This window comes from Cynara cardunculus (genome assembly GCF_001531365.2).
Source record: "Cynara cardunculus var. scolymus isolate 2C chromosome LG 5, CcrdV1, whole genome shotgun sequence".
Lineage (NCBI taxonomy): Eukaryota > Viridiplantae > Streptophyta > Magnoliopsida > Asterales > Asteraceae > Cynara > Cynara cardunculus.
In genome coordinates, this window is record NC_037532.1 from 26297555 (window position 1) to 26311102 (window position 13548).

Below are 13548 nucleotides of genomic sequence, written 5' to 3' on the forward strand. Positions count from 1 at the left end.
ATAATATAATTTTCTTATAAAAATAATAATTAATTATTTTGTTAGATATTGATAATTATCTTAATCATATTTTAGATTATTTATATTTTAAAATGAGATGTTTATCCACTATTTGATTATATTTATCCGCAGTTAGTTACACGAATTTAAACATTAAGCTTTAATAAGTTGTACTTACGCATAATTACTTATAATCTTGAATTTTAAGTAATATGCATCAATATACAGTACTTCATGCATAAAAAATGGGTTTTAAGAGTTTTTGTCAAATGCTTTATAATATAATATAGATATGTATAGGACATATCAAATAGGAACTTACAAATGGGAACCTGTTTGTATGTGTTATTTCATCCATAAACATATAATGTTTATACAATGTTGTTTCATATATGAAATGACAAAGAATGTTTTGCATGTGAAAAATATATTTATATGCAACACAAAAGAATAAAACATGTGAACCAATATGAATCTGTTAGTCCCGAAGGGGATGACAATAAACAGAAAGTAATTGTAGAAGGGGGGATTGAATACAATTACACAAATTTTTTTTTAACTTTTTAATTCTTATTGATTTATATCAAGAATTAATACACACAGAAATACAAAAGATTGTTGCAGAAGATAAGAAAGGAAAACCTAACCTAAACTATCTTACAAGGAGAAGAACTTTCAAGAACAACACAAAGAGTTCTTGAAAGGAAATGAAGAACACTAAGAATTTCTTTGCACACAGGAGAGCAGGGGAGAAGAAGAGAATAGCCGATTGCCTTAAGAATTCACTCAGTAATTTTTCAAAAAGCCAGTTGTGTGCATGGGAGATGCACACTGCCTTTTTATACTACCTTCAGCATTTAATGCATGGGGACACTTGTCATTGAGGATAAGAAGACAGGGGTTGACTTGACCATTGTTGATATCTCATTTTCATCGTACACAACGTGCATACAATACTGTTCATGCAGAGACAAACTTTTACAGAGATATGGTCAGTCTGTAGGAAGATCTTCTTTGGATGGATATGTAGCTTCAAGCAGCTACTCACAAATCTTCGGTCCATGAAGATTTTCAATCTTCGGTCCATGATCTTCAATCTTGASTCCATGAAGATTTTCAATCTTCRGTCTATGAAKATCTTCCTTCAATCGTCTTGTAGCATCAAAATATTTTCAATATTCATTTCAGCTACTTTGGAGTCTTGGTGTATATATTAGCCAGTTGATCCACAACACCGCATTGGTGACCTTCTGTCTTCACATCGACTAGTCTTCGATTTTGCTAATGGCTTAAGTATGTACCAAGACACCAATATACAAAGAACCAATAACTACTAAGTGTTGCTAATGTAGAGGAATAGATCAGTGGGTCATCACCAAATCAATAGGTGACCCAACAATCTCCCCCTATTTGATGATGGCACAAACACTTAGAAAAAAATAAATACAAGAAACATAAACTCTAAAATTCTTTGAGAAGAAGAACTTATAAATTTTGTGACCCATGTACATATTCTTTTTGGGTTCTTTTCTTTTCCTTTTTTTTGATTTTTTTTCCGATTTTTTTTGACTTTTTTTAATAATTTTTTTTTTTGTTTTTTTAACTATAAACATATATACAAAACAAATAACGAATCAGAGATAAAATAAAAAATGAAAAACTTTGAAGTAAATACGGAAAAACCAATTGCATCTATACTAGACAATGAATTAAATAGTTACAGTGAATAAGATAGTTCAAGAAGAAGAAGTCACATAGAAAAGCTAGCAATCATCATCTACTTCCATAACATCTGAATCAGCCACTGCAAGAACATCTCTTCTCTTCAGTTTATCCGAGATAAAAGACTCTTCCGGCTTTACCAATTTTGATTATACTTAGTATCACGCGCAATAGCTGAGAATCAGCTATAGGTATCTCAGAAGCTCGGAAAAATCGAAGGCAACTACTTGCGTCCTAGAAGAATATTCCATGCTCAGGAGCGGACAAGATAGTTCCTTCCAGATGACAATCATCTGAAGGAAGGGTAAGATCAAGATGTGAGACATCAGGAGCCTTACCTTCCTTTGATAATTTCTGAATAAACGAGTCTTGATTCTTGATGGACTTCGAGGTAGAAGCAGATTTAGAAGAGCCAGCTTTGCTTAACATTTGCTTTAGAAAGGAGAGTTGTGGAGGGGAAGACAACTTGTAATGCATCTTGATCATTTGTATGTTTTTCAGAAAGCGATACAAATGACTCAAGACAAAATCCTTGTACATACTTCTGTTTTTATTAAGAAACTTGATGATCTCCATCCACTCAGTAAGACCGTAGGCATTGATCCAAGATAACTTTTATGTCCTCACTACTCTGTTTTCTCGACCAATAATCAAATAGATCAGATTAGAATCATAGGTCAATTTTTGAGGACCTTTGATTCTGGTACTGAAAATTTGAGTAGTAATGTAGCGTCGGAGAATTGAGTCATTAAACTATTTAATTCTTTTCTCTTTGGTTTCTTTAGACTCAGATAGTGGGACCAAGGAGTGAGATATGTTGGCTTCCTCAAATTGCTTTTGAAGAGCAACTGATTTGGCCGCATCCTCAGCAGAAATACCTAGGATATGAAGATCAGTTTCTTGAGGACATGAAGCTTTAAGCACAAGTCTATCGGCTGAAGAGACTTCAGATTGATATCTAGCAATTTTAGCTGCTTTAGCTGCAGCAGCTTCTTCATCTGAGGTCATAGGTGCCTTTCCTTCTCTGTGAGTTGGGACTAAGTTCCCAGAAGCAGTGGGAATATCATCTTGAGAAGGTATAGTACCAACATCAACAGATAATGAAGGCATAGAGCACGGTTGCTCCCCCTCAATAGGTGCTACAGCTCTATTAACATGATCAAGTAGCTCCCCCTCAATAGGAGCATCACAGTCTGACTCAACAGAGGAAGAAGAGGTAGAAGAGGTAGAAGCTGAGTCGTCGTCCTCGTTTTCACTGATAGTAGGGTCAACTGTCTTCTCTCTCTCAGTGGGAACAGAGGAAGGCTCACTAACAGAAACAGGAGGACCTTCCACATTGGCAATGGAGGAAGGCACATAAGCAGTAACACGAGAAGAGGGAGTAATGGGAGCACCTGTGGCACGTAGCAGGCATGATATACCGCGATGAAGACCGCCAAGAAGAGCATAATCGGACTCAACACGGCGACTGACATTTGCTAACATAACCCTGTCCTCTTCTGTGAACTGACTGGGACCAAGTCAACAGATAACTCTGTATCTCTATCTAAGAACAACTTGGATATCTATGTATGTGCATCCACCTTGGAGTGTAGATCGGCCAAAGACTGGAGAATTGTCTGATTTGTAGCAGCCTGACTTTCCGATCGAGCACGAAGATCAGCTATAGCTTCAAAGATGCTAGACTGAGAATCGGAGAGAGCAGTCATACGAGCATCAAGAGAATCAACCGTATCTCTAATAGTTGTAAAAACAAGGCCATGATCGTGCAAGGCGGCACTATGCTGGCGCACCTCAGAAGTAAGGCTGGAGGCAAAGCAGTCCAATCTCCCAGATAAATCAGTGCTGAGGGAGGCCTGTTGAGAGATGAACAGCTGACACTGAGATGAGAAACCCCTAAACAGGTCTACCACCTCAGTGGGTAGGGCATAGCTCACTTCAGGAGAGGAGGGAGCTGAGAACTGAAAGCCCGGTGCAAAAAGGGGCCTTAAGGGAGAAACAATAGCTGGAGTAGGGGAGCAAGCTTTGATTGGGCTTGCTGACCCACTCGGAGAAGAAACACCAACACTCTCAGTACCACTGGCGCCCTGAGAGTCACCGATGGGAGTATCACTGATGTTGGCGTGAGGCTCAACATCTGTATCAACGATATCGATGTGAGGCTCAATATCTGTATCAGCAACACTGGTGAGAGGCTCAGTGTCTGTATCACCGATACCAGCGAGAGGCTCAGTGTCTGTATCATCAACGCCTGCGTGAGACAGGTCACCGATTACCACTGTAGTAGAGGTAGTAGGCTGGTAAGGCTCACCACCTACATCCATAAGAAGATAATAGAGAAAAGGGATGTCAATATCAGACGGTGCTGAAAAATAATCCATCCGTACAATATCATCAAGATCATCGATCTCGGGTGATAGGCCGTGAATATGTGGAGGAGAGGAAAGACCTCGGAAAGGGGAGGTATCCGAGTCATCACCAAGGTCATGTAGAGATGCCAAGGTGGAGTCATGTGGGAGCCCCGTATGTACAACAATGTCCTGTTGAGAGGGCACTGAGGAGCTAGGGGGTGTATAACAGATGTCCTGGGCTCAGTAGGACCAATTTCAACAACCTTGGACTGTTGAGAGTCCTTGGTTGGAGATGTGTTTTTAGCCCTTTTTGGCTTCTTGGTCTTCGTAAAGGAAGAGCCAAGAGTGGATAATCTAGAGTGACTCTGCTTTGAGTGAGAGGGGAGAGAGGCGGGGTAAGACTCCGAAGGCGCTTTCGAAGTCATAACCTCAGAAGCAGATACGGAGGATGGGGGAATAAAACTATCTACAAGCCGTCTCCGGTCAGAGGAGGCGGCCTCTTTTGAGGCAGTAGCTGAAGAAGTAGAAGGGGGAGGGGCCACTGACATGGAGGAGTGTTGGGTGACCTGAGAAACATGAGGAAGGACCCCAACTACTGTGGTCACAGAGCACTCTCCCCACACAGGGTGAGAAGAGGTGGCAAAAGAAACTATACCTGATGGAAGAGGAAGATCTGTAGACAATGATGCCTTCTTCAAAGTCTGAATGCCAACTTGAGACACTTTGAGGTCATAGAAATTATCAGCATCGACCAACATACTTGACCCAAGTTTTTCAGCAATCAGCATGGATATAAATCTTATGAAAGGCACAGTAGAGCATTTGGCATGCCCCATCTTTACCAACTCCCCAAAAAAATATCCAGCAAAGTCAATTTTCCTTTGGAAAATAAGTGCATGAGCTAGATGGGATACCGAAGTGGGTGACTGATCCATTCCTCCAGTTTTGGAACTCAAACATTGAATAAGATGAGAAAATAAAAAGTTACAAATACCACCCATATTCTTCCTATAAAGAGTGCTTTGTTTTATCAAAGCAGGGTCTTGCACATAGCCCATAGTGGAAGCAACAATATGAAGATTATCAACAGATATAAGCTCATCATAAGAGGAGTAAGTAGGAAGATCCAACACTCTTCTTAAATCATCAACAGTAAATGATACATCATTAGCAGATAACACAGTTGCATGCACAACTTTGGTAGACGCATCATATACACATGTAGCCCAAAAAGCACGTAATAGAGATTTACTCATCTTTGGAGAATAAGTAAAAACTTTGTAAAGAGGGCACTTACGTAGAAATTCGATAATGATGTAGAAATCCGGATATTTCTCAATGTGATCCAACAATGCCACAAAATTGCATGGAGAAAATGTAACATCATCAGCAGTGAGGGAAACAAATTTCTTAACCTTGGGAACTTTAGAGGGAGTTCCATCTTTAGAAGCCATAGATGGTAAATCTTGAAAACACACAGTAAGGTTTTAGAGAAGATGAGAGTTTGAGGTTTTAGAGAATATGAGAGGTTGAAGGTTTTAAAATATGAGAAGGGAGAAAGGAAATATATATATTGGGTGAAAAGATGCAATCTTGGGAACCCAAAAAGTCAACTCTAAAAGAGATGACAAGACAACAATATGGGCTAGGTTGATGAGGAATAGGAATAAAAAATAGTAGTAGAATTGGGGTGAGAAAAAGGTAGGAGATAGGGGTGTGGGTGGGGGTCTTGGGTGAGTGAAAAAGAGAAAGAGGGAAAAGGGTTTTGAAAAAAAATATGTGGGTGAGACAGGTCAAGGGACAGGCCGAATGGTGAGCAAGCCTAAGGATTTTCGGGTGGGAGCGGTTAAGGACAAGCCGATTAAGTGGCAAGCGCTGGCATTTTAGGGGATTCGGTGGCCCAGCAGAAGCCGACACGACGCACAGGACAGGCCGGTTATGCAGGCGCGCGACTGGGACGAGGTAGGTCGGCGAAGACAGTAGTGTAGACGATCTTGAATCGACTTGAAGAAGGAATCGGCTTGAGAGATTTGGATGTGGGTAGAAGCCGAATGGATAGAGGATTAGAGAGAGTAGAGGCCAATCGCTTTGGGGGTAAAGAGGAGGCCGATTGAAGAGAGAGAAGGGAGGGGAGGCCGATTGAATCGGCTTGAGAGGTTGAGGAAAGGGGGGTTCGGTTTGTTGAAAAGAGGGGAGCCGATTAATGGGGGGTTTGGTTTAGAGGGGGGTTCGGTTTAGAGAAGGAAATCGTGGAGTGGGAGTGGGATCGGTGAGAGAGGAAGCCGAAGGAGAGATGGGAGAGGAGTAATAGAGAGGGGAGCCGATGGATAGAGAGAACTAGGAGATCGGCTTGGGAGGGGGGCGACTTGTAAAGATCGGTTTGGGGAAGGGGTAGTGAGAGATAAGGATCGACTTGTGAAGGAAGGAAACCGAATGGGATTGGTTTGGCTTGAGGTGTGATCGGTTTGGAAGGGAAGCCTAAAGGAGAGAAGGGTTCGACCTATGCTTTGGTTTGAGAGGAAACCAAAAGGAGAGAGGGAAGGCCGAATGGGGAAGCCGATTAGGTTGGTTTGAGGGTGAGAGAGATATGGTTTAGGTTCGGCCCAAAGATGTGAGGCCCGCATACCACAAAGACTAAGGAAAATATGCATAAAATTAAACCATTACACACACAGCCATAAAATAAAAACTTTTTATCTTTTTAAACATAAAATAAATTTAAAAAATATTAATTTTAAGGAATGCACACAGAGACTTTTAAAGAGAAAAATAGAAACTGATTTTCAATAGAAAATTATACGAGTGTAAAACCCATCATTTTCAAAAAATCAATATTTTAGAAAAAGAGAAAGCATATTCACACAGATACCAGACTATTTTTGAGCAAAAGACACAACAACATTTTTAGAGAAGACACACAACCCAAATGAATTTGTGAATACTCAAAAATTATTTGTCAACATTTAACATTTCCAACTCACTGATTAGAAAATTAAACCTAGCTTCATCAAGAGGCTTGGTAAATAAGTCAGCAAGTTGATAGTCTGTAGGGATAAAATGAAGTTCAACATCACCTTTCATCACATGGTCTCTAATAAAGTGATACCGAATATCAATATGCTTTGTACGAGAGTGAAGAACTGGGTTGTTGGCAATAGCGATGGCACTTGAATTGTCACAGAAAATAGGAATTTCTGTGAACAATTGATCGTAATCAGCTAATTGATTTTTCATCCATAATACTTGTGCACAACAGCTACCTGCAGCAACATACTCAGCTTCAGCTATTGAGGTGGACACAGAGTGTTGCTTCTTGCTAGTCCAACTGACTAACTTTCCACCTAACAACTGACCCAGATTGGGAGTACCCTTCAGGTACCTGAAAATGCGCTTAACGGCTGCCAAGTGAGATTMTTTTGGATTCGCTTGGTATCTTGCACAAAGACATGTGGAGAACATAATATCTGGTCGACTAGCAGTAAGATAAAGTAAGGAGCCAATCATTCTCCTATAACTGGTCATATTTACCGATTTGCCATCGGGGTCTGCAATCAGTTTCAAGGGGGTGCCATTGGAGTTTTCATGGAAGAACACTCATTAAAATCAAATTTCTTTAAAAGATCTTTAACATATTTGCTTTGATTTATAAAGATTCCTTTGTCGGATTGCTTAACTTGCAAACCCAAGAAAAATGTGAGTTCACCCATCAWACTCATTTCATATTTACTTTGCATGAGTTTTGAAAACTTTCTACAYATAGATTCTTTTGTGGCACCGAATATGATATCATCCACATAAATTTGTACAAGAATAACATTACCTTTATGTTTCTTGAGAAAGAGGGTATTGTCAATTTTACCATGGGAGAAGCCGTTTTCCAAAAGAAAAGTAGAGATAGTGTCATACCATGCACGAGGAGCCTGTTTGAGACCATACAAACCTTTGTCTAATTTATAGACATACCCTGGATGTTTAGGATCCTCAAAGCCTGGAGGTTGCTTCATATAGACTTCTTCAGTAAGTTTCCCATTCAAGAATGCACTTTTGACATCCATCTGGAAAACTTTGAAGTTCTTGAATGCAGCATAGGCAAGGAAGATTCGGATAGCTTCCAACCTTGCTACTGGAGCAAATGCCTCATCATAATCAATGTCTTCCTCTTGCCTGTATCCTTGGGCAACGAGTCGGGCYTTGTTCCGAGTCATCGTTCCGTTCTCATCCATTTTATTTATGAAAACCCACTTTGTGCCAATAATTGTTTTGTTGGTTGGTCGGGGGACCAGTCTCCAAACTTTGTTATGCTCGAACTGCAGCAGTTCTTCTTGCATGGCACTGATCCAGCTAGGATCATCAAGGGCTTCTTCAATTCTTTTAGGCTCGATGAGAGATAGAAAATTGACATACAAACAGATATTACCAGCACCATGACGTGTTTGGACACATGCTTGCTGATCATCAATGATTTGCTCTATTGGGTGATCTCTTGTCCACTTAATGGCAGGAGGAAGAGGAAGAGGAAGAGAGGTAGAGACACCGTCAGCATCCGTTAGAGGATTGGAATAAACGAATACTGAAGTTGGGTCACCGATGTCCCTAGTAGCAAAAATAGGAACATCGACACCAGTTGAGGGTTCCACACAGGAAAGAGGTGTCGGACCGGCTGGTTCTTGTTCAGGACTGACCGATGGGATATTCATGTTGAATGAAAGATCTTCATTCTCATCTTCCTCAAAAGGTGGAACATCATCTCCATTAGAGTGTGGAGGTCCACCGACTGGAGTTGAATTCTCAGAAGAGTGAGATTCCAACCACTTGTTTAGCTCAAGATCATCACTTTGGAATGATGATGCTGCAGGCACCGATCCAGATTCATCAAATCTGACATTGATAGATTCATCAATGCACTGACGGCGCATGTTGTACACCCGGTAGGCTTTAGAGAAGAAAGAGTAACCAACAAAGATTCCTTCACCAGATTTAGGATCAAACTTTTGTAACTGATCTCTGTCATTCAGAATATAACATGCACTACCAAACACATGAAGGAAGCTGATGTTTGGTTTTCTACCATGAAATATTTCATAAGAAGTCTTATTGTGTCTTTTCACAATTATAGACCTATTTTGAGTAAAGCAAGCTGTATTGACAGCTTCAGCCCAAAAATAGGTCGGAAGACTTGCTTCAATTAGCATTGAACGTGCAGCTTCACATAGTGTACRATTTCTYCTTTCAACAACTCCATTATGTTGTGGAGTCCGAACTGCTGAGAAATTTTGAGAAATACCCTTGTCATCAAAGAAGCTTTCAAGAACACTGTTTTTGAATTCAGTGTCGTTGTCACTTCGAATTGATCTGACAAGTTGACCATTCAAGACTTCAGTCCGCTTCACAAAGTTGATAATTTCTTCAGCTGAATCAGTCTTGTGTTGAAGAAAAAAGACCCAAGTATATCTTGAGTACTCATCCACAATAACAAGAGTATAACGTTTTCCACCCAAACTTTGAACACTCACAGGACCACAGAGATCCATGTGTAGCATGTGCAAAGGAGTGGAAATAGAAGAGCACATCTTGGACTTGAAACTTGCTTTGGTTTGCTTGCCTTTTTCACAAGTAGCATACAGGTTCACTTTGACATATGACATATTCGGAAGTCCAATAACCAGATCTTTACTAGAAAGATTATTGATGGTTTTGAAGTTGAGATGGGACAACCTTTTATATCATAGCCAATTTTGATCAGCAGGAGCCTCGGAGTAGAAACATATGTTGGCTTCAGAAGAGCTAGAAGAGTCCATGTTGATTACATAGACATTATCCTTTCGGATACCAGTTAGTATCTTCTTGCCAGAAGAGTCAAGAATAGTACACTGGTTTTCTTCGAACTTCACAATGAAGTTGAGATCACACAATTGACTGATGCTTAAAAGATTGTGCTTCAGTCCATCCACATAAGCTACTCGGTTGAAGGTAACCGAGCTGTTAGAAAGATCACCATATCCTTTAGTAGTACCTCTGGAATTATCTCCAAAGGTTACAGCAGGACCAGGTTCAGACACATAGTTGATCAACAGGGACTTGTTTCCAGTCATGTGTCTTGAACATCCACTGTCCAAGTAACATATTTGTCGGTGTTCTAAGCCCTGCAAACACAGATAAATCAGTTTTTAGGTACCCATTTTACAATGGGTCCATTGGGGTTAAGTGCATCTTCTTCTTTCTCTTCTCTTACTGGCCTAGAGATTCTTTCCTTGGGACAGTTCTTGGCCATGTGAAAAGTGTCACCACAGTTATAACATTTTCGATAAATAAACACAGGTTTAATAGGAATTAAAGGTGTGTGCTTAACTGTGTTAACATGATTTTTGGATTTTTTGAGAGAAGAAAAAGCTTTGGAAGGAGGGACAGAGGATGCAGAGGGTTTTGGACCAAGAATCCCTTTTTCGGACTCAGGGATAGGTTTCTTAGAAAAGGTAGAAATCTTGGAAGTCTTTTTCAAGGAAACTGGTCTAGGAACGAACTCAGTAATAGAAGGTACTGAGGTACCAGTCTGAGAAGCAATAGCGGACTGAGATGAGGTAGCCGAAGGCTTATGTTTCATCTTCAGTTTGGATTTTGGCTTCTTATTCTTGATAGGCTTGTCCACAGGCTTGCCTTTCTCAGTAGCAGAGAAACGACGATTCAGAGGATGCTTCAGATGCACATATGTTTTAGATTTAGAAGAACATGCATCAGAAGATACATTAAGAGAGAGAGAGAGAGAGAGTTAAACACATAGTCAATAGGAACATTCTCAGATTCAGAGTTTGGATTGTTAACTTTGACAAAATTCTGAACTTAAGAGATATTCCATTATCATTAGATCTTGGAGAAAGAGATCCAACAGAATCAGATAAGTGAGATGGAGAGGAGGAAGAAAGAATGTGAGAAGAAATGCACATAGAGTCATCTAGAGCACACAGATCCATATCATCATAACCTAGGCCAGTCTTTACTTCGATAGGAAGTTGATCATGTAAAATTTTATCTAGGTTCTTGGATGATCTAGCCCATTTTTGAAGAATGGCTTTTTCTTTCTCCATCTTCTCAAAGACCTTAGATTTTTCTTTGTTAAGAACATTATTTATTAACTTTTGTTCTTTCAGGTCATTTTTCAACTTATCAAAGTCTTTCAGTTGATTCATGCATTTATGTAACTGATTAGTTAGACTTTTGATTTCAAGGTCAGCTTTCTTCTTAGCAGATCTAGCATTTTAAAGATCAACAGATAAAGAATCGTAAGCTTGAACCTTTTCAGATTCAGAGAGAGAAGAAAAGTTGTTTACCTTCTTTGGTTTGACCAGGTCTTTGGCATCCTTGGAGGTAGAAGGTAGATCAGCAGCAGCAGCAGAGGAGGATTCCTTGACAGAGTCTTCTATCTCCTGGATGTTGGCCATAAGACACAGATGTGCCATGTCCTCATCACTGGAAGAAGAGGTTAGCTCATCAATCTAGTCATGAGTCTCAGCGATGAGACCCTTACATTTTCTCTGAAGGCTCAGGTTTTTTGCCTTTTCTCTCTTGTACTTTGCCTTGTACTTATCGTGAGAGGATCGACTAGAGGGATGAGAAGGATGACGCTTAGAGATCCTTTTGCTTTTGCACTCAGCAGCAAAGTGACCTTTCTTGCCACAGTTGAAGCACTCCTCATTGGACAGTTCAAGAGGAGCTGACTTAGATTGATCTAAGGTTCTTCGGTCGATGGCCTTAGATCTGGGAGAGAAGGTAGAAGAGCCCTTTTTGGCATACCTTTTGAAGTTGGTAGCCATCATGGCCATGTTGTCAGCTAAGTCATTAATTGAGGGTTCATCACCCTCATCATCAGCATCATCAATATGGCTTTCAGCAAGTTCTTCTTTTCTGACAACATCTTCTTCAGACTCAGTCAGATAAGTAATACAAGGTTCACTGACTGGCTTCCTCGTATCACTACAGAGAAGGGGAACAGGAGAATAAGTTTTGGGATCCTTTAATAATGCCTTTTTGAGAAGCTTGGTTTGCTCATAATTATGGAGAGTTCCATAAAGAGCAGTAAGAGGCATATTTTCAAGATCTTTACTTGTCTTGATACAAGTGCAAATGTTTTCCCAGAAGTCAGGTAAACAGTCCATGAACTTGTATAGGACTTCTTCATTTTCATAGACTCTGCCATGAAACTTCAGATCATTGACAAGGCTGTTAAACCGGTTGTAGTACTCAGTGAGAGATTCACCTTTCCCATGCACAAAGAGCTCATATTGCCGAACGAGGCCAATCCTCTTGTTTTTCTTTACTTCGATGGTTCCTTCATACATAACACTTAGAGTGTTCCACACGTCCATGGCAGTAGAGAGGTTTACCAGGGAGTGGAAGACATCATCAGGAAGAGAGACGGCAATGCTAGCCCTTACCTTGGTGTCCAAGGAAACTTTTCTTTTGTCATCTTCGTTGTACTGAGAAGGATCTTTGATAATGAACCTCCCAGTAGAGTCAGATTTCTCTTCATCATYATCAGAATCATTTGAAGAGTTACCTTCGTCTTTGTTCTTTCCATGACGAAGTCATACTTTAAAAACAATGGGTCCATCCTTGAGGATTGAGAGATATTGACTATCAACACCCTTAAGGTAGAGTGTCATGCGACTTTTCCACATAGAGAAATTGTTCTTGTTAAACTTGGGAGGCTTGGCAATAGTGCCATTGTCTTGGTAAGAAGAAGGAGCAGAGTTGGAAGAAGAAGAGGCCATTGCAGATCTAGCTTATGAGATTAAGCTACCCGCTCTGATACCACTTGTTAGTCCCTAAGGGGTTGACAATAAACAGAAAGTAATTGTAGAAGGGGGGGTTGAATACAATTACACAGACTTTTTTTAACTTTTTAATTCTTATTGATTTATATCAAGAATTAATACACACAGAAATACAAAAGATTGCGGAAGATAGGAAAGGAAAACCTAACCTAAACAATCTTACAAGGAGAAGAACTTTCAAGAACAACACAAAGAGTTTTTGAAAGGAAATGAAGAACACTAAGAATTTCTTCGCACACAGGAGAGCAAGGGAGAAGAAGAGAATAGCCGATTGCCTTAAGAATTCACTCAATAATCTTTCAAAAAGCCAGTTGTGTGCATGGGAGATGCACACTGCCTTTTTATACTACCTTCAGCATTTAATGCATGGGGACACTTGTCACCTGAGGATAAGAAGGCAGGGGTTGACTTGACCATTGTTGTTATCTCATTTTCATCGTACACAATGTGCATACAATACTGTTCATGCAGAGACAATCTTTTGTAGAGATATGGTCAGTCTGTAGGAAGATCTCCTTTGGATGGATATGTAGCTTCAAGCAGCTACTCACAAATCTTCGATCCATGAAGATTTTCAATCTTCGGTCCATGATCTTCAATCTTGAGTCCATGAAGATTTTCAATCTTCGGTCCATGATCTTCAATCT